Below are 21,192 nucleotides of genomic sequence, written 5' to 3'. Positions count from 1 at the left end.
GCTTGAACATCAGGAAGTTCACGGTTCACATATTGCTGAAACCTGGCTTGGAGAATTTTGAGCATTACTTTACTAACGTGTGAGATGAGTGCAATGGTGTGTAGTTTGAGCATTCTTTGGCATTGCCTTTCTTTGGGATTGGAATGAAAACTGACCTTTTCCAGTCCTGTGGTCACTGCCGAGTTTTCCAAATTTGCTGGCATATTGAGTGCAGCACTTTCACAGCATCATCTTTCAGGATTTGCAATAGTTCAACTGGAATTCCATCACCTTCACTAGCTTTGTTCGTAGTGATACTTTCTAAGGCCCACTTGACTTCACATTCCAGGATATCTGGCTCTAGGTCAGTGATCACACAATCGTGATTATCTGGGTCATGAAGATCTTTTTTGTACAGTTCTTCTGTGTATTCTTGCCATCTCTTCTTAATATCTTCTGCTTCTGTTAGGTCCATACCATTTCTGTCCTTTATCGAGCTCATCTTTGCATGAAATGTTCCTTTGGTATCTCTGATTTTCTTGAAGAGATCCCTAGTCTTTCCCATTCTGTTGTTTTCCTCTATTTCTTTGCATTGATTGCTGAAGAAGGCTTTTTTATCTCTTCTTGCTATTCTTTGGAACTCTGCATTCAGATGTTTATATCTTTCCTTTTCTCCTTTGCTTTTCGCTTCTCTTCTTTTCACAGCTATTTGTAAGGCCTCCCCAGACAGCCCTTTTGCTTTTTTGCATTTCTTAAAAGACCTTGATAAGGACAAACAAATATTAAAGTAGAAATAGTCATTGTGTTTCTACACACTTCTAGAAAGTATTGCTAACTCCTCAATAATGGATCTTGCAATGCTGGTGGACTGAATGGAGAAATGATGTGAACATAAATAAGGAAGGTGAGACAGGTAGGTCAGAATGTGAGGTAACAAAGACAACGTATTTAGAAGCTGAAGAATTGAGAGAGATTTGGGACCTGAGTTGGAAAAGCAGTTTTCAAAACAAATTGGGTCATGTGGTATGTATAATCCTCACTTCCGTCCTTAGAAGATCTCTACTGACCAGTCTGCCTCTTTTCACTTGAGCACAGTTCAGGTCCATCTCCCTATTTCTCATTGCTGTTCCTTCCACTTGGCTTCCACACTGTGCCCAACCATTCACCCTAATCCATTCCAAAAAGGTTTTTATTTAAGGCTGGCACTGCAGGCTACCTAAAATGATCTATTCTCTGCTTCTCTTTTAAAACTGAAAATAGTTTCTTATATAGCCATCAACCCAGTAGCTACAGGACTGCACATCCTGCCCACCTGTGCTCTTAGTCATGACTGGTGGCTGAGATGCAAGCAGACCTGTAAGAGGGATTTCTTTAAAGACTGCTTTCAAGGAGCTGATTTAGCTGAGAGATGGGACTCTTCCCTTCCCTACTTTCTTCCTAATGGTTCCCTGGACTTTAGTTGTGATGTCTGGAACTCCTGTAGTTGTATTGGACAATCATGTTACCTTGGTGATGGATAGCACCCAAGCTCTGGCTGGCCCACCTGCAGCTTTTTTCAGTGGGAGAGAAAAATCAAGTTTATCTTGCTGAATTTATAGTCGTTTTAGTTTTTGGCAATGTGCATCCACACTTAGTCCTGATACTACAATGTGTTTAATACGATATAGCCTTATTATTTTGTTGGTTTTAGTGACTATATTTGTTTTAAATTTCTCTAATTTTTAATAAATTGATTCATCAACCATTATACCTAAATTGTATAACTGCAAAATTTGATTATAAGCATGCTTTCCTTTAGATTTTGCATTTTTATACTTTCTTATCTTCTTTGCTTTCTTGTTTTCTCCATATTTGTAGACCATGTCCTCTCTTATAACCTCATCAATATCCATATCTTCAGGCCAAAACAGACAGAGAGCTGTGTGGGGAGAACCAAAGAATGAATACAGGGATATGAATGAAGTGTGGTGGCCCCTGTTACTCATCATGAATGTTCTGAAGTAGGATCACATTCCCCTACCCTTCTGTGTGCCCACAACCCCCAGGTTTGCCATGAACATGGAAGATACTTTGGCCAGTGGAATTTGAGTAGAGGTGATATGTCACTTTCATATTAATTTCTGTCCCACTAGCTGGAATGCAGATGTAATGACAGGAGCTGGAGCAGCCATGTTAGACCAGAGGTAAGTAGCACAGGTGGAAAATGTGACAAGAAAGAAGTGGGCCCTCATCTCTGTGGAGAGACCTGCACTAACATTATATGAAAGAGAATTGAAATTGTATTGTATTTAAGGTAATGTTATTTAGGGATTGATTACAGTCGTTGAACCTGTAACCTAACACTCATAACAGAATAACTGATCTTTGTGTTAGCCTTGTCTTGACATTAGGGTCTGAATGAGACAATATCTACTGACGTATACTTATAAGTGAGTCAAGTGACAGCCCTGCCCTCTGGAAGCTGTGGTGTAGTGTGGGATTCAGAAACTGAATCAAGAACAAAGCCACATGGCAGGAGAGCTTCAAGATCCTGTAGAAACCCTTGGGAGGGGAACCTCAGTCCTGATCTCAGGAGGTTGCTTGAAGCAGGGACAATCCTCTATCAATCTCCTAATAAATAGACCATGGTGCCAAGTTTCATGTAAAAGTGATTTATTTAAAATTCCTTCCAGAGTGCTCTCCCTTTTGATCCAGTGCATAAGATATGTGTTTGAGACCTGGTTAGGGAAGATTGTAAATGCCCCAGGGCAACTAAGCCGGTGGGCCACAACTACTGAGCCTGAGTGCCCTAGAGCCTATGATCTACATCAAGAGAAGCATAGGATTGAAAAGCCAGTGCACTGCAATTACAGAGTAGCCCCTGCTCACTGCAAATAGAGAAGTCTTGAGTAGCAATGAAGACCTAGTGCTGCCAACAACAACAAAAAAATTCTCCCAGAGAAACCAGTGAGGTCTCAGGGGAAGCAGGACATGAAAAACGATGAAACCAGTCTGGGTCTGATTTCATGCAAGTCATGGAGAGGGAACCTACAGCCTGTTTTCACAGGGAACTTGGGATATAAGTTGTGCCTCAAACGTGCTTAAACCTAAGGCTAGGGAGCTGGGATTTCACTCTCCCACTAACGCCTCCCTCTCATCCTTCAACTAACACCCAGCTGGTGTCTCCAAGCCCTTGTATTAGATCCTCCAAAGACAAAGACACTAGAATGAATAGACACCAAAGCTCAGGAAAATACAACCTCAGATAATGTCTAGATTTCTGCACCGACTCTGCCATCTCCAGTATCATATCTGAAATCCTGTGAGTATAAAGAACTCCATGGATCTCTACATGTAAGCTTTTTTTTTTTTAATTCAGGTTTTAATTTATATAGGAGAGTAGTTGATTTACAGCATTGTATTAATATTAGTTGTATGGGAAATAAATTATTTTATACATACATATGCATCCATTCTTTCTTAGATTCTTTTCCATACAGGATATTCCAGACTATTGAGCAGAATTGCTGTGCTGTACAGTAGGTCTTTGTTGATTATCTATTAAATAAAGTAGTATACATATATTAATCTCAAGCTCTCAATTTATCCCTCTCCCACCTTTCCACTTTGGTAACTGTAATTATTGTTTTGATGGAGGGATGTGTCTAGGCACTATTTGGATGAAGCTCTGTGCTTGTGAGAGTGCAGTGGCCAGGGAAAGCAAGGTTGAGAGAGAATCATTTGAGATTGTGCTAAATGTTGAGAAGGACCCAGCCATGCAAAAAGCTGGGAGAAAAACATTCTAGATGTGGGAAGTGGCCCCTGCTAAGGACCAAGGTAACCAAGTTTAATAAATGGCTACCCTTCCACTGACAACCTTCCTTCCATGCTTGGAACTTGGCATACCTGTCAACCATCATGACCTGATCCCATGCTTCAGTTGTGAAGCATCAATGAGGCATGTCAGCCTTCCCAAGAAGGGATAACCTGGGGCTATCATGAGGGATGTGTTCACAAACTGGTTATCACCAGGGACATCACCTGCCAGGGGCACCATCAATGCCTCTGACTATCTCCATGTACTTGTTCTCAAGAGTAGAAATGCCAAGGAACTGAGAGCAAATAAAAAAGAAATCATTCTTTTTTCATCTTGCCCCATGTGATTCCAACGGACCTTTGACCACACTGCTCTCTGTCCAAAAGCTATTTCTTCCTTTGCTTCTTCAAAGTTGGCTAGTGAATAACATCAGTACCTGACTGTCAAGCCTGATGGCTGGAACTCAACTCACAGTCAGCTGGGACCCAGAGATGTACAGCCTCATCCTGTGTTTCTGTCCTTTCTCTCCAACCAGATTCATAAAAGCAAAGTCCCTGCAAAATATAAGGGTGATTGTAATTCTCTCAAGGCCTTTGAATCTCCAAGGTCTATTTGGAGCATCAAAGTGGGAACACATCCACTTCATTCAAGCTAGTCCCAGACCCCAAGCTCACTCTGCCAGGGGTTCCCTGAAGAAACATCAGGCACTTATCTAAGTTTCAAGAAGACTGAGAAGAGAATGTTTCTTGTTGTGAATGCAGGTTCATGTTACCCAGTCAGTCAAGGGTCTGTCTTGTGTGAAGGAGGAGTGGGAGCTCTGGGGATCTGAGTTGGGAGTGAGTCAGTCACCACGTGCATGACTGCCTTCTAGGGTCACTACACCTGGGGCTCTCTCACTGTGCCTGGTACCCAGAAGAAGCAGCCCTGAATATTGCTTTCCTGTTCCTACATGGAGGCAGGTCTGCTGATAAAATCAGAACCAGACTTGAGGGGCTACGGGAAAAAACTTCCCCTCTGGTGCTTGCAGACATCTGAGAGCTACCCAGGAGTGGATGCAATTGAGATTTCTCTCATCTTTCCCTTCCTGGAAGTCTCCAAGCCCGGGAACCAAAGTTCCTGGGTCCCAAGTCTTCACTAACTTACCTTCAGCCTTAAGATGAGTCATACACCCCAGGGTTCAGTTTCCCATCTCTTGGATGAGGGAGACTGGACTTGCTCCAGAACATTTGTTTCAGACTGAGTCTCAGTGCCAATCAGTGGACAAGTGGCTCAGAGGTGGGTGTTGCTGAGGATGCTGAGGCTGCCTCTGGTGGGCAGGGGGCTGTAACTGTCTGGTGATGTTCATGGGTCCTGGGCTCAGGACTGGGAGTGGTAGGCCACTTGGCACATAGCTGCTCTGACACCGAGGACCTTAGAGGACTTGCCCACTGGAACTTACCATCATTTAGGTTTTGTGGGATAAGATCAGGTAGTTATAAGTCAGAAGTTACCAGTGGGGAAGCTTGTAGATTCCTCAGCAGAAACCCCAATTAGCCTAATGAATCATCTCTCCAAAAAATCTCTGCAAACTAGATTTGCCAGGACTCTTAGACAAATATTGTTATATTTTAAATACTATTTAAAGTAGGTCATATCTGGATGATCTGCCATTTGCTCTCTGGCTTGGGATGATACCCACAGTTAGAGTGGAATCAAAGGGCCTCTGGGGGAGGCTGTTCCTCTCCCTGTGACTCATTAGGAGTGAGTACAGCTCTCTCCCCTCCACATCTGAAGCAAGAATTACAGCAGAAAGGACGTGACATAGAATTTTAACCAAAAGACTCAAGAAGGTCTGGCCCTCAGGTAAGCACTAATCTTTTCCCAGTGCTTCTTCCACCCCTCCTGGGTCCTGTGCAAGCTGCCCACCTCCTGGTTACTGAATTCCTCCTTCCTTCACTTTCAGATATCTATACAGTCCCATTTGTGGCACCCTCCCTACCCAGGCCCAATCCCTCACCTGCAGATCCCACTAAAGAAGGGAAAACCAAGATGGGTCTGCCCAGTTCATTCTTGCTAAAAATGTCTGCATTCCTTCTGCTTCCAGACCCTGTCCTGAATCATCAACATCTACAGCTAGATGACTCAGCTTATCAGAATAAGGAGATGCAGATGTCGGGGAGGGGATGTTAAGGGTGTCAGGTGTGGGGACAGTTTTCAGATGACAAGAGATGATTTGGAGTAAGGAGCATGTGGTCCTCCAACCACTCATTCATTGGGGATCTGCCTGAATCTGCTATCTTGGGCTCCTCAGGGTATCACTAAGACAGAAACTTCAAAATGGACTTGCTGTAAACTTCTTGCTGCAGCTCCTGCTGCTAAGTCACTTCAGTCGTGTCCAACTCTGTGCAACCCCATAAATGGCAGCCCAACAGGCTCTCCCGTCCCTGGGATTCTCCAGGCAAGAACACTGGAGTGGGTTGCCATTTCCTTCTCCAATGCATGAAAGTGAAAAGTGAAAGTGAAGTTGCTCAGTCATGTCCGACTGTTCCTGACCCCATGGACTGCAGCCTACCAGGCTCCTCCATCCATGGGATTTTCCAGGCAAGAGTACTGGAGTGGGGTGCCATCACCTTCTCCGGTAAACTTCTTACTGCAAAACAATTTCAAACATAACAAATATAGAAAAGAAGAGTGTCATGAACCCTATATTTCATCATTCAGCATCAATAACTACAAAACTAACCTCTTAGTCCCCCAGGTTGTCATAGACTGGAGACTATGTAACATCAAGATGATGGCCAATTGAGTTCCCAGTGAAGACATTCTTGACTTGCATTAGTCTTTCTCTTCATGCTATGTTCTCATATGTGCTGGTTGAAGGGAAGGAAGAAGAGGGACAATAAGAGATATAAAGATGGAGAGGCTAATCCTATCATGAGGGGCCACCATCAAAACCCCATGTCAACCTAATTACCTCACAAAGGCCCTACTTCCTAATACCATCACATTGGGATTCAAGGATGGGCACAATTCAATCCTTAGTAATATGTATAGCATAGCAGCTATCTGTTTTTAGTTCAAGACAAACCCTCATTTCATTATCTCTTTTACTCCTTATTCATTTTTCTGAAGTATTTTAGGAAAAAGATGAACATTTCACAAAATGTACATAATGAGTATTTGTGGTAAAATGATAGGATATGAAAAAAATGCTCTTTTGTTCCCAATAAAATGAACATTTAATATCCAGTTCATGTACAAATTTCCCAGATCTCAAAAAGCAGATGTCTTTTCACAGTTTATTGAAAGAATGTAGTCATATGTTGCACTTTGTTGTTCACTTTTAAGATGAAATAACTGTTCCTCTCCCAATTTTAATGCCATTTATTTGTTCAGAAACTGGGTGGAAGCAGGGTTGTCTGTCTTACAGAATGTCCCACTACTGGGTTTAGAGCAGGAGTCCACAATACCAGAACAGTAGATCAGGAACAGTACCAGTCCTTAGTCTATTAGGAAACAGACCTCCACAGCAGGAGGTGAGCTGCAGGCCAGTGAGTGAAGCTTCCTCTGTACTATAGCTTGTCTCCATTACTCTCTCATCACCCCCAAAAGGGACAGTCTAGCTTGTTTTCCTGGAACTGTTTGTAGTTACATAACCTATGCTTAATAGAAACAAAAAGAGCAAACAAATTTTTGTTTACTCTTCAAAAAAGAGTAAACAAATTTCTTTACCCAGTCCTGAAATCAGCCATCTCTAAGCATTCATGCATCGTTTGATGGGAAATGTATTTAGAAGTTACATGTTAGACCTCAGAATAGTCACTGTTATCAAGTTGTCATTGCTTGTAGGCTTTACATTGGTCAGAGTAGGAAGGACACATTTTCCTTGAAAAATAAAATAAAAAGGAATATAACAGTTGATACAAATTTATGCTTTCAGTTTGAGATTTAAGACAGCATGGTTTTAATTAAAGTTCCTTATATTATGAGTGAACCGCTTTTTCTAGCCACTGAAAGGCTTACTTCAGAACATTAGTTTTAATTATTGTCTTGCTTTTACCTGTTAACATATTTATGATTCTGTCATAATAACCGAAGCAATATGAGGAACAATAAGTTGTTGAATATAGTTTCAGATTTATTTCCTGTATTTCTTTTTATTTTCTTTGGTTTTGTTTTGGATGGGCAGTGTTTTTGTTTTTCCTTAGAAGATATTCCACTCTGAATATAGTCATAATTCTGAATTTTAAAGCCACTTAAATAATGTGTTGTTATGGGCAGCTAGTCACCAACTTGATGCAATTCGATTTATCAGCCTTTGTTCTCAGTTTGTTCAGTTCAGTTCAGTCCTTCAGTCGTGTCAGTCTCTTTGCAACACTATGGACTGCAGCATGCCAGGCTTCCTTATCCATCACCAACTCCTGGAGCTTACTCAAGCTCATGTCCATCGACTTGGTGATGCCTTCCAACCATCTCATCCTGTCTTCCCCTTCTCTCCCTGCCTTCAATCTTTCCTAATATCAGGGTCTTTTCCAATGGGTCAGTTCTTCCCATCAGGTGGGCAAATAATTGGAGCTTCAACTTCAGCATCAGGTTTTCCAGTGAATATTCAGGACTAATTTTTTTTTTTTTTTTTTTTAGGATGGACTGGTTTGGTCTCCTTGCAGTCCAAGGGACTCTCAAGAGTCTTCTCCAACACCATAGTTCAAAGGGCATATATGTGTGTCATTTGTCAGTGACGTGTTATTCCCCCTGTTTGTATTTAACCACCAAAATTGAATTTAAACAATGTGCAAAAATGAGTGTTAAGACACAATGCCACATCTACATATATCTGGTGATTAGGAGAGGCTCCTGTTGTATTCAAGGGACAGTCATTGATAGATCTCATGCAGGAATAGGCCCTGGGAGTCCTGGATGAGTCATTAAACATGATGTCTTTACTTGGCTGCCACAGTTGTTTTGTCTTCTTTGATTGGGAAGACATTTCACAATTTTTTTTTTTTTTGTATGTTTGGTTTGGCAGATAAAATTTTTCACGGCATAGACCCTAGGAGGAAATTATATCAGAAATATATCCATTTATCTTCAAAAGTTAAATTCATTGGTTTGTATGTCCCTGGTGATATTTCTTTTTAAATAAAAAGGAAACACAAATGTTCAGTACGCATCCAATCTCTTTGTAAACCAACCAACATGAATTAAATTCCTCTCTGTCCCCACTGCACTCCCAACTCTAGGCAAGAAATAAAAACCTGCAGAGACTGAAGGCTGATTCCAGCACATTGCTGTGGATATTTCATTTCCACTGTTTTTGTTTTTTGGTGTTTTTTTGTTTTTTTTGTTTTTTTGGTTTTTTTTTGGTGGGGGGGAAATTAGTTGTTAACATTAAAATCAGTAGATTGTACATAAATATCCAAACTTCTGACTTCTCTTGAAAACATGGCCAACTGGCCTGCTTTCACACATGGTTGAAGTGTAGGAAAGGCTGCTCCCAGTGGTAAGGCCTGTGCTGCCCAGGGTCCAACATGGCAACCTAGTCCTAGTATCATTTCTCTTGCCTCCTGGGGCCAAGAGTTTGTGAGAGCTAGACTGCTAGCTATCTTAAGAGAAAGATTACTTTTGTCTTGATTAACTTTGAATTTGTAGCCTTTAACCCAGAACCCAGAACACACTTCTTCCTTGTTTGTTTTTGGATGATATACAATATCTTATGGATGCATATGACATTTCTTCCAATACTTAAACCATGCAATTGAAGTACTACTCTGCCCTAAATCTTTGATGCAGCCTGGCATCATAAGTGCCCCCTGATGTCTGCCATTAGACCCACTACCTAAAGCCTGTTCTATGTCCCTGGGCTGTCCCTGAAGTCTTCACATTGCCATTTGACAACTTATCCTCCTAGAAAACTCCTCTCCAATGAAGACAACAGTGCATATCTCATGAAGTGGCTAGAAAGATGGCATGAAACCAAGAATGTCAAGCATGGCCCTTAGTATCCATTTGCATGATGTTTCTTCGAAGTCTTTTTCTCCAAGTATGCAAGGTTCTCCATCTTCTTAGATGTCCATGCAGATCAGTTTGATTTTCCAACCAAGCTTCAAGGAAGAGATTACAGTTCAATTCTCTGTATTCTGTGAAGCTTCAGAGTACACTCGCCAAGGACACTAATGAAGGTAAAGATATTATCAAGACCTTTGTGTTTTTTTCAGACCTATTATTGGCCTAAAGGGCTAAACTAGGGCATGTCAGAGCATATATAACTAGAGGCTCCTGGTCACCACTACATGCTAAGAACCTGAACTTCCCTGAGTACTTGGAGCCAAGAAAGAAGCATGAAGTGGCTTGTGCTCCTTGGGCTGGTTGCCTTCTCAGATTGAAGAGTCATGTAATTATGGAGACTGTAAGCCACATCATCTTCCTTTCTGTGATTTCTCTTTTCATCTGATTATTCTATTCATCAATTTTAGAAGGCAATAGAATATTTCCCTGACAATGTTAAAGTTCTACACATACTTATTGATAAGTACATTGCTATAGGAAATTTGGGTCCCAAGGGACTTGGTGTAGATTTGCATAGCTGCACAACTCTTGGGGTCCAGTCATGTCATGACCTATTGAAATTGGAACTCCTTGCAATTGTTTAGTGCACAGTCAATGCAGACGTAGGTGTTGTCCTGTGGAATAGCACTCTTCTACATTTTATTTAGCATGTTCTCTTTGTTCCCTCTCTACTTCAGTGTGTATATGTCTATGTCTGCATCTCTGTATCACTGTCATTTATCTCTCCATCTCTTGGAGGGCTCTGAGTGTACTTCTCTCTGTGCTGTTTTCTTTTAATTTTTCATTTGACTCATCCTTCCTTCTCAAGCCTCTACATTTCCTTAACTTGTTCCCTATCTCCTGGATTCTTTTTTCAACTCTCTCTTCTCTTTCAACTTGGAGAAAAATTGGGAGAGCTATTTATACACTGTTTTATATATGACAAGCAGTGTGACCACAGCCAATTCACAAACCTCTTGCATTTCAAATTCCCCCCTTGTAAAAGAGGATAGGAATCCCACTTCTACCTATTTCCCTGAGCTTCTATGAGAAGGATACAGTGGGATGGCAACAGCAATGCTAGTGGCTGCCATTGTTGAGACTTCCTATTTATCAGGTACCTTATATCCATCACTTCACTTATGCCCAAGATATCCTATTTGGAGGGTTTGAATCATTACATTCCACCATTTTACTGAGGGGAGACTGAGACCCCACAGGGTCATATGGCTTACGCAACATTACAGAACAGAATCTTTATTCAAACCTATGCCTTTGCCATAGTATATGCATAAAATTCTGATAACAAGGTGACTCATAAAGATTATTGGAAAATACACAGTGCCATTACAATGACAGTTACACCTTAACACAGACAGCTAATTGTAGCTTCTTCTTTGTTTTCTTTGTCAAATGCTCAACGAAAGAATACCTCTAACAAAAGTGAAGACCATGAGAAAAACCCTCAGTGAAAAAAAAAACATGCTGAACAATTTCCTTATGGAACATGCTTACAGACTGTCCTAGATTTCTTCTCGTGGCTCAAATATAAATATTCACCCCATGAGCAACATCATGGATGTGAGGTTTTGGGAGAATGGTACTCCACAGCGCCCCCTGGTGCTCTACTTTAGCACTGGGGCTCATCTGGAGGTGACAGGAGGGATGCTGGGGCTCAGGCTCCTGCAGGAGGCAGAAACCTTGGGTAAAAGAGGCCCCACACATAGGAGAAGGCACTATCATCCTCAACTCTTGGTCTTGGTGACTGGGCCAGAAATTACCAAGTGGCAGGTAAATGTCCATTTCTGTGTCAAAGATGTGTCATTAGTTAGATGGAGATTGTCCTTCTGCGGAGAAGGCAATGGCAACCCACTTCAGTCCTCTTGCCTGGAAAAACCCAAGGATGGAGGAGCCTGGTAGGCTGCAGCCCATGGGGTCACTAAGAGTAGGACATTACTGAGCGACTTCAATTTCACTTTTCACTTTCCTGAATTGGAGAAGGAAATTACAACCCACTCCAGTGTTCTTGCCTGGAGAATCCCAGGGATGGGGGAGCCTGTAGGCTCCTGTCTATGGGATTGCACAGAATTGGACATGACTGAAGCGACTTAACAGAAGCAGCAGCAGATCCTTCTGAACTAACGGAGTCAGTCAGTTACAGATGAAGAGTGAACCATCCCTGATCAAAGGGTAGAACTAATTGCAAAGCAATTGTGAATCCCCAGGCAGAGGAATTCAGTTTCCACAGATGCAAGAACCACAGCAGTAAAAAGTTACTGAACCTGTATTCCATGTAAGGCCATAAAAATCTAACACAGTGCTTACAGTTTTTAGATAAGAAAATGGGTTATTTTGTCTTCAAGAATGCCCATGCCAGCCTGAATGATAGGCAAAGAGTAAATACATTTCAAATGAAAAGGTCACCTATGTGGTGTTGATTGGATGTGATCTGAGTTTGGAGGTAGTGGATGGGGTTGATCAAGAAGGACCTCCTGGAGAAGGGGATGCTAAAGCTGGGTTTGAAGAGACTACAGAATTTCTCAAATGAAGGCACCAGGACTTCCCTGGGTGTCCAGCAGTCCTGGAGGCCTGGTGGTTATGCCTCTGGGCTTCCCATACAGGAGATACCACTTCAACACCTGGTCATAGAATCAATATCCTGCATACATTGTAGCACAGGAAAAAAAAAAATCAAATGCAAGCACCTCTGTGATCAAAGGCTGGGAGCTGCACAGTGGTTAGAAAGTGATCTCAAGATATATGTGACACCCAGAAAGAGGCATCAGTGCGGGAATAGAGGGCAGCCAGTTCTGCACTAACCCACTCCCTCCTTCTCCCTGTAGATATTCTAAGTTGGTAACATCACCATTGGAACACCCCTCAGGAATTCCAGGTTATCTTTGACACAGGCTCATCTGACTTGTAGGTTCCCTCCCTCTTTTGCCCCAGTCCAGCCTGTTGTGAGTACAGACACCCCTACCCGGACCATCCTTCACTTGCCCTGCCACCCTGTTTCCATCCTTGGCACCTGATAACACTCATATCTTGTGTCTGCAGCTACACACGTTAGGTTCAGACATCTTCAGTCTTCCACATTCCGGTTTACCAATAAGACCTTCAGCATAGCCTATGGATCTGGGACAATGAAAGGAATTGTTGCTCATGACACAGTCTGGGTAACAGTGTAACATATGCTGAGTCAGGACTGGCTATGGAGTGACCACTTCTGGCAAAACAGATGCAGGACCACCTGCCAGGACCCTTCCTATCCTAACTCCCATAGATATTGGCCATCTTATCCACAGGATCATGTCTCTGGGGAGGAAGTGCCTGTGGTGACACAGGAGCAAACAAATTAGCTAACCCAGAGAGTGGCTTCAGGTGTGGACTTGCAGGTCCTCTGCCCATGAGCACTTCAAGGTCCATTTTGCTGGGACCCAGAAGAGGGGATAAAAGTGCCCACTTTTATTTTCACAGACTGTTCCATGCACTTTCAGGTGATGGCTGGTTTAATCCTGCAACAACCCCACACATCAGGGGGTGTGATTAGCTCATGAGACATATGAGGAAAGTGAGGTACAGACAGCAAGGGCCTTGCTGAGGTCACACATGTGGTAAGTAATGGAGCTGGGCTGGCATTTCAGGACTGCAGTTGCTGTGGGGTGTTTGGGACAGGATAAAACTGATCTGGGCACCCTGGGGGCAGTCAAGGGCATCAAGTATTCAGAGTGGGAAACTGGAGGCCAGAGATATCAGGGGGCCTGATAAATGAGTTCTCACTCTAGGGGACCTTTGAGAGTCTAATAAAACCTATGGCCTGCCACTCCAAAGTACTTGAGTAGTTCCCCTCTCTTTCTCTTTCATACATACTCACAGAAATGCATACATATCACCAAAAATGAATTTCGCCGGCAGTAATTTCATAGAACCCTGCAAGCAAGATTGTGTTTTCTGCTTCTGTCTTCTTGGACAGTTGCAGAATCCACAGTATCTTACAGAGAATGCAGTCCATCCCTGGGATTCTCCAGGCAAGAACACTGGAGTGGGTTTACATTTCCTTCTCCAATGCATGAAAGTGAAAAGTGAAAGTGAAGTCGCTCAGCCATGTCCGACTCTTAGGGACCCCATGGACTGCAGCCCACCAGGCTCCTCCATCCCTGGGATTCTCCAGGCAAGGATACTGGAGTGGGTTGCCATTTCCTTCTCCAATGCATGAAAGTGAAAAGTGAAAGTGAAGTCACTCAGTCGTGTCCAACTCTTAGCGACCCCATGGCCTGCAGCCCACCAGGCTCCTCCGCCCATGGGACTCTCCAGGCAAGAGTCCTGGAGTGGAGTGCCATTGCCTTCTCTGATTCTTGTTATTAGGTAATGCCAAAGAGAAGGCTATCTTGCTCTCAATCATGTTGTCCACAAGGTGGCACCAGTGGGTCCTGGCCTGACTCTTGGTTGCCCCACCTGGACACAAGGCCAATTTACCTCACTCAGGTGGTGTTTTTCAGAGGGGCAGATGTTTTAAAATTCACAGCCTCTCACAAATGGAACCCAAATTCCCCTCCCAGCTTGGTCTAACTGTCTGAGGTCCACCTAAGACACAGCCCAGGCTCAATTCTTCTTTGAAGATCTAATGGCAATGCACTCCAGCCCAGTTCTAGCCCCACTTCATGTATCTATAAGTGGGAACACTCTTCTCTCCCACAGATTGGGGACGTTTTAAGTACTGACCAGCCGTTTGGTCTAAGCATGGCGGAATACGGGTTTGAGGGTATACCTTTTGATGGCTTCTTGGGCTTGAACTACCCCAACATATCCTTCATTGGACCATCCCCATCTTTGACAACCTGAAGAATCAAGGTGCCATTTCTGAGCCTGTTTTTACATTCTACTTGAGCAAGTAAGTCTGAGATGCACAATCCCTTTCTCCAAATTAGCTGTAAGATGCTTTCAGTTACACGAAAATTATAGAACACTTGATAAAGAAGTATTCTGAGAGATAAACTAACCCAGGATAACTAGGGCCCTCCCTTGCCTCACTGCTGGTTTTTATAAATAATGTTTTATTGGAACACATCCCTGCTCCTGGGCTCAAGACCAGTAACTTAGTCTAGAGGGGTGAGTGAGAAGGAAGATTAATGGAAAGCAACAGGAAGCAAGTTGAAGGAAAAAGCAATATGATTTGTTTATGAATTTGATAAAGAAGGAAAGAGAAGGATGGTGGATGTCTTTCCTTTCTCATTAGCATTCCACTGCGAATCCAGGACCACCTACTCAATATGCAGGAGCCAGTTAAAAATAAGTGTGGGACACAAACAAAATGTGGGATCCCTTGTTCAAGAAATATTAGTCATTTTAAGACAGGGAGAGCTGAGGTGAGGTCTCTTCTGAGTGTGGGGCCCTTTGGACAGTAGAGGTCACAGGCCAGCGGAGCCAACTCTGGGTGACCTGAACCCACATCCTTAGAACTCCCAGGCTTTATTTTCCTGAAAAATGACAAGCTGGACAAGGGGAAAGCAAAAACTCTTCAACATCCTGTTGTCTGAGGGTTTCTAAGCACACAGGTAGCAGGAGGTCCTGGGCCTCTTCAGAAGACATAGTGGGTGGAGCCCAGCCATGTGACTCAGCTTCTAACCTCCTCTGTGCCACTCATTAGCTAGTTACTGACCTCAGTCTGGATCTCAATCGCTCCCAGCCTCGATTTTTGCATCTGTAAATGGAGACCTTATTAGGGCCTTGATGGGTAGACAAGCGCAAACACAAGCTCTCAAACAGTGTTGTTGTTACTGTCCTTCAAAGATCTCCCCCTCTTTTCTCTCTACAGATGCAGGGGAAGGGCAGTGTGGTGATGTTTGGTAGGGTGGACAAAGCCTACTACCAGGGAGCGCTCAACTGAGTACCATTGATCCAAGCGGGAGACTGGCGTGTACACCTGGACCGGTAAGCCTCTCCCTCTGAGGGTCAGCCCAAGTGATGCTCCACATCTGTACACAGACACAGACAGACACACACAAATGGATTCTCAGACAAATAGTTACATAGACATATACACCACCCACAACGACACAGATAGACACACAGAAACATGAAAACACACAAGCAGACACATATAAATAGACACATATAAACATGTATAGCTAGTCAGAGACACAAAAGCACAATTAGAGACACATACAAACACATATACAAACAAACACATAAACACATAGATATGCAAACAACCCATGGTTTCATAATCCCCAGGCCTTCTGAGCAGGGCTCTGACCAGGATCCTAAAAGGGTCTGGAGAGGTCTGTACAGCTGAGAGATGGCTGCACCCACTGCCCTGTGAGGCGTGGAGCATGGTGAGAGGACTCTACAGTGTGGTAAACAGAGGATCAGGGAGGATTACAACAGCCTGAACAGAGTTATAAGATGACCAACTGTCCAGGGCTACCCAAGATCAAGGAAGTTCTCAATAAAGATAAATGTCAGTTTAAAAATAGGGTAAGTCCTGAGCAAATGGGGAAAACTGGTCTCCTTAGGGAGCAGCTACCCAGCAGTGGAGAGAGGTTGGCTACAGTCTTAAGACTTGAAAGCAACCAATAAAAAAGACACCCCACGTACGTGGGCACACAGTGGGGCAGGGGCTATAACAGAGAATCAGGAAGGTGGGATCCAGGAGTGACCTGAGGACAGAGGCATAATTGATAGGATTCTGTGTGATACCCTCATACAAAAGCTGACCTGTCCTTTGGAGTTTCTTTGGGCTAGTCATGTATTTCCTGGCCAGGGTCTCAGGGTCTGAGCTAGCTGTAGAAACAGTGCTGGGAGACCTCCTCTCCCAGAGGAGTCCCTCTCTCCCACAATTATGAGAATCTGTTGTCCCCGTGAATCTCCATCTTCACTCTGTGGCTGACCCATTATTTGTTCCCCACCAGATATAGCTCTCTGGATGTTTCTCATTCATTATTTTCACAGTCTTCATTCACTCATTGAACAGATAAAGCATTGGGCATCCATTGTGTGCCATGCACTTTAGGGAGGCAATGAGAATCAAACTTGCCCTCACATCTAAGAAGGCAGATGCACAGGAAATGAGACACACACATAGTGAATTGTGACTTTGGTATATGCTAGACATGAGGAAGTGTCTACAGAGACTGTCAAGAAAGGAGACTGATAATCACCGGGAGAAAGACTTCCCTGAAACCATGACAATTAAGCTGGAATCTGGAAGATGAGAAGAAATTTGCTAGTCAGAGGGGAGGGGGCTCCTCTAGGAAGAAGACCAGCTTGTGTCAAGGTGCAAAAGAGCCTGGTGTATTCAAGTACTGCATTCAAGGGTGTCAAGGAAGGTGCTGTGTCAGGAGCAAAGGAAAAGAGTCAGCGCAAAACATGAAGGGCTGTTTAGGAGACAGTCAGGAAGGGGGCAGCTCTGGGGAGACTCAGAGTCTCCCCAGACCTTGATGCCTGCTTGGTCACACTGTCTCTCAGCATCTCCATGAAAATAAAGATTATTGCTTTTTCTGGCAGCTGCAAGGCCTTTTGGATACCGGGACATCACTGATCCTTGGCCCAGGAAGACTGGTCAATAAAATCCAGAAGCTCATCGGCGCCACGCCACTGGGTTCCAAGGTGAAGGGTCATGCCACAGGGTCACTCCCAGTCTCCACACATAACAAGGATCTCCAGGGCTAACCTTTCTCCCTCTCTCTAATAGCACTACATTTCATGTTTTGCAGTCAGTACCCTGTCCTCTATTATCTCCACTATCAATGGTGTCAAATACCCTGTCCCAGCTCAAGCCTACATCCTCAAGGTGAGGGGAGGACCCTGAGGGGTGGTTCTCAAATAGGAACTTGCAGGAACCCTTGGGCTGCTGCTGGGAAGAGGGTGCCCTCTTCAGGCCATCTCACACTATTGCAGATGCTGCTGAGCCCAGGGGCTGGCCAGAGCCTCCCGCAAGACGAACCACTTGAAAGTAAACAGCCGTCTGAGACACTGATCATCCTGAAATAAATGTGGAGACACCACGCCATGCTGGCATGGTGGGAGTCACAAGGAGAGGGGATCAGTCAGGTCCTCAGTGTTCAAAGAGCTTCAATTCAATCTGAACCCTTAGATGGATGCACACGGAAAGTCAGCTCTAGCAGTCCTTGAAATAAGTCATGTGACAAAGAGAATGGCTGAGGACAGTCCCAATGTGCTGTCCCATCATAGGGATTAACAGTCTCCCTTCCCTACTCACACTTTTCCTGGTTTGGATGATAAATTACATGGTCACCCTAGTTCTCAGATGCATCTTCCCCTAACTCTAGCCAGGTGCCCCCTTTGTGAGTCAGGCTACCTGACCCCTCTGTGGAAAGGCTGGATGCTAATGTGTATAAAGGGTGCACAGTGACTGCTCAGCCCCAGCACAGGGTGGAGGCTTCATGTCAGCTCCCTAGGGGAGTTCAGAGCTGGCTGATGGGCTCAAAGAAGACTTTGAGGAAGGGAGGGAATATCAGGAATTTTAAAACTGTAAACTCATTGAGCCATATGGAGGGTTGCCTGGTTCTAGGTGAAACTGCACTGGATTCCATGCAAATGGCATTCCAAGGTGCTCTGCATTGGGGCTCTGGGTACTTACTCGGGGTGATGAGGGCTTGGGGAACCAGAGTACATTACCCAACCAAGCCTGGAGTGGCCAAAGAGGGTGAAGGCGGGCTAAAGGAGGATTCTCAGAGTTCTAAGTTAAGTCTTCAAGAACGTGTTGTGGGCACTGCTCTATTAGGATGGATAACCAACAACAGGTTACTGTGTAGAACGGGGAACTCTGCTTAATTATATTACAACCTGGATGGTTGGGGTATTTTTGTGACCAGGATACATGGATATATATGGTTGAGTCCGTTTACTGTCCACCTGAAACTCAGAATATTGTTAATCAGCTATACTCCAATACAAAATAAAGTTTTTTAATAAAGTACAGATTGTGGGGACGCAGGAGGAGAACCAGCATTCTCTGCAGAGAAAACAAGGAGCAGGAGTCAGAAGGAAAGAAATAGGGAGAGAGGAGAACTATGGACACTCTTTTTCTTTCCTAAAAATTTTATTGAAGTGTGGCAAAACTTCAGTATTGCGTTAAGTTCTGCTGCACAGCAATGTGACTCAGTTATACACATATAGAAATATATATTGTCTTATTCTTTTTCATGTGGTTTATGACTTAATATTTAATGTATTTCCTTATGCTCTACAGTAGGACTTTGTTGTTTATCATTCCTCTGTATCCCCAACTCCCAGTCCTCCCCTCCCCCACACCCTTCCTCATGGTAACTTCATGTCTTGGCCCTTTTTGGTTGTGGATGAACTCTCATATCCCCTGCTAAGGAGAAAATCCCTTGATACTTACCAAAAGAAGGAAATAAAACCAAGAATTGTGCTGGGTCTGGACATTTGTGGGAGTCACAGGTAAGGGCTCAGGCTGACTGGTGTGTGTCTCTGACTCCTCCAGGATTCTAGAGGCCACTGCTATACCATCTTTAAAGAAAACACAGTGAGGACATCTAGAGAGGCATGGATGCTGGGTGACGTCTTTCTGAGGCTGTATTTCTCAGTCTTTGATTGAGGAAATGACAGGATTGTCCTGGCACAGGCAGTATAAATGCTTGGTGTGGCTCAGGAATCAGTAAGGTCTCTCCGAGCAAACACTAAATCTCATTTAGGGTACTCCTTCCCAGGATGCTGGTGAACTGTGTTTGGTGGTCTGCACACCCTACTCTCAATAAAGAATAAAGGGTTTCACTCATAATGGTGCTGAAACAAACAGGTGCCTCTGTTTGTGTCTTGGAGGTGTACAATGATCAGGAAGGATCTAGAACAAAGTCTGAATCACAGTTGAGAGGAGCCCACCTCCAACTGGCTTCAAGGAAAGAGGAGACTCACTGAAATGATTCTGGGAATCCAGGACACAAGACTCAGAGCAAATACAAACATCTCAGTGACTGGACCCAAGAAATCAGAAGTAATCAGTTCTCTATTTCACACCTTCACTCTTTCATTCCCTCTTCTTTGATGGTCTTAGCCTGACAACTTTCTTCCTTAAGGCTTCTACACCTAGTGAGGGAGTCCAAGATACCTGCCCTAGGGTTTTATATCCTGAAGGCATCTCCAATAAGGAAAGAAAAGATTGAAGACATCAGAGTTCAAGGGTGGTCTCTGAATGACCCACCTCAAATCACATGTACAGTCCTAGATCAGCCATCCTGGTAGGGCCATGGGGTCCTATGATTGGCTTTACATGGTCATTGGCCCTGACCAGGCAGCACACATGATTGTCAATTTCCTCCAGAACTACATGACTGAAGCTGGGGAGAGGCAGCCCCAATGAAAGTGACTGGGAGATAGTCTAGGCCATGGAAGGGTTTGTGGTGACCCACCAACTGCACCACCTCCTCATTCAGAGCAATTATAAGGGGTAATGGAATAGATTCTTTTCATCCCATCTGAGATGATCTTATCAATGGCTTCTCCTCCAGGGGAGTTTTGATGTGGTACTTCATGCAGAGCTGGTTCCCTCTTGTTCCCACACCCCAGTCACCAGCCCCTGCCACATAAGCCTGCTCTGTCCTTTCAAGGCCTACTTGGTAAGTACTTGCCCCAGTGGATACCTGAGCCACCCCCTCCTCCATGGCGCAGAATGCCCATTCCTTGGCCTCCAATGCTGCTGGGGAGAATGCAACACATGTATCAGGAGACCCAGGGTACACAGAGCCTTCAGCATTTCTGAGCTTCTCCATGGGTGGGGCTACAAATTGTTTGCTTGAAGCTGCCATGGTTAGGCACTTTTGCAGTGAAAGCATCTGTTCTTTCCCCCTGGAGGCCCTCAGTAGATGCCTTAGCTGAGAAAGCAGGGGTCACAGGTTGATTTCCTTTCAGATTGACTGGTTTGATCTTGTTTTATAAGGGACTCTCAAGAATCTTCTCAAACACTGCAGTTCAAAATCTTACTTCTTTGGCATTCACCATTTCTTATGGTCCAGATATCACATCTCTACCTGATTACTGGAAAAACCATAGCTTTGACTCTACAGACCTCTGTAACAAAGTGAGTCTCTGCTTTTTAATACATTGGACAGGTTTTTCATAGCCTTTCTTCCTTCCAAGAAGCAAGTGTGCTTTAATTTTGTGGCTGCTGTCAAGGCCCATAGTGATTTTGGAGCCCAAGAATATAAAATCTGCCACTGTTTCCACTTCTCACTCATCTATATGCCATGAAGTGGTGGGACTGGATGCCATAAATATTAAGTATCTTTTTGTGAATAGTTTTTTGTGTTGAGTTTAAGCTTGTTTTTTCATTTCCTCTCCTCATCGAGATGCTCTTTAGCTTTTTTTTTTTTTTTTTGCTTTCTTTTATTAGGGTAGTGTCATCTTCATAT

At 43.8% G+C, this 21,192-nt stretch overlaps 1 long non-coding RNA gene and 1 pseudogene across 1 annotated transcript in view; one reads left to right on the top strand and one right to left on the bottom strand.

The window, feature by feature from the left end:
• Positions 1 to 1,722: 1,722 nt before the first annotated feature.
• The window catches only part of LOC132344200 (uncharacterized), a 37,077-nt gene continuing 17,607 nt past the window's right edge, over positions 1,723 to 21,192 (bottom strand). The window contains exons 2-5 of the long non-coding RNA XR_009493359.1: positions 6,498 to 6,624; positions 4,248 to 4,329; positions 3,421 to 3,516; positions 1,723 to 1,897 (exon numbers count right to left, since the gene is read on the bottom strand). This is a non-coding gene — a long non-coding RNA (uncharacterized lncRNA). The remainder of the gene's footprint in view (positions 1,898 to 3,420; positions 3,517 to 4,247; positions 4,330 to 6,497; positions 6,625 to 21,192) is intronic.
• On the top strand, positions 10,093 to 19,418 carry LOC524202 (pregnancy-associated glycoprotein 1-like; annotated as a pseudogene).

This window comes from Bos taurus, chromosome 29, assembly GCF_002263795.3.
Source record: "Bos taurus isolate L1 Dominette 01449 registration number 42190680 breed Hereford chromosome 29, ARS-UCD2.0, whole genome shotgun sequence".
NCBI lineage: Eukaryota > Metazoa > Chordata > Mammalia > Artiodactyla > Bovidae > Bos > Bos taurus.
The sequence above is the reverse complement of the archived record's forward strand: the minus strand, read 5'-3'. Positions and strand labels throughout refer to the sequence as shown.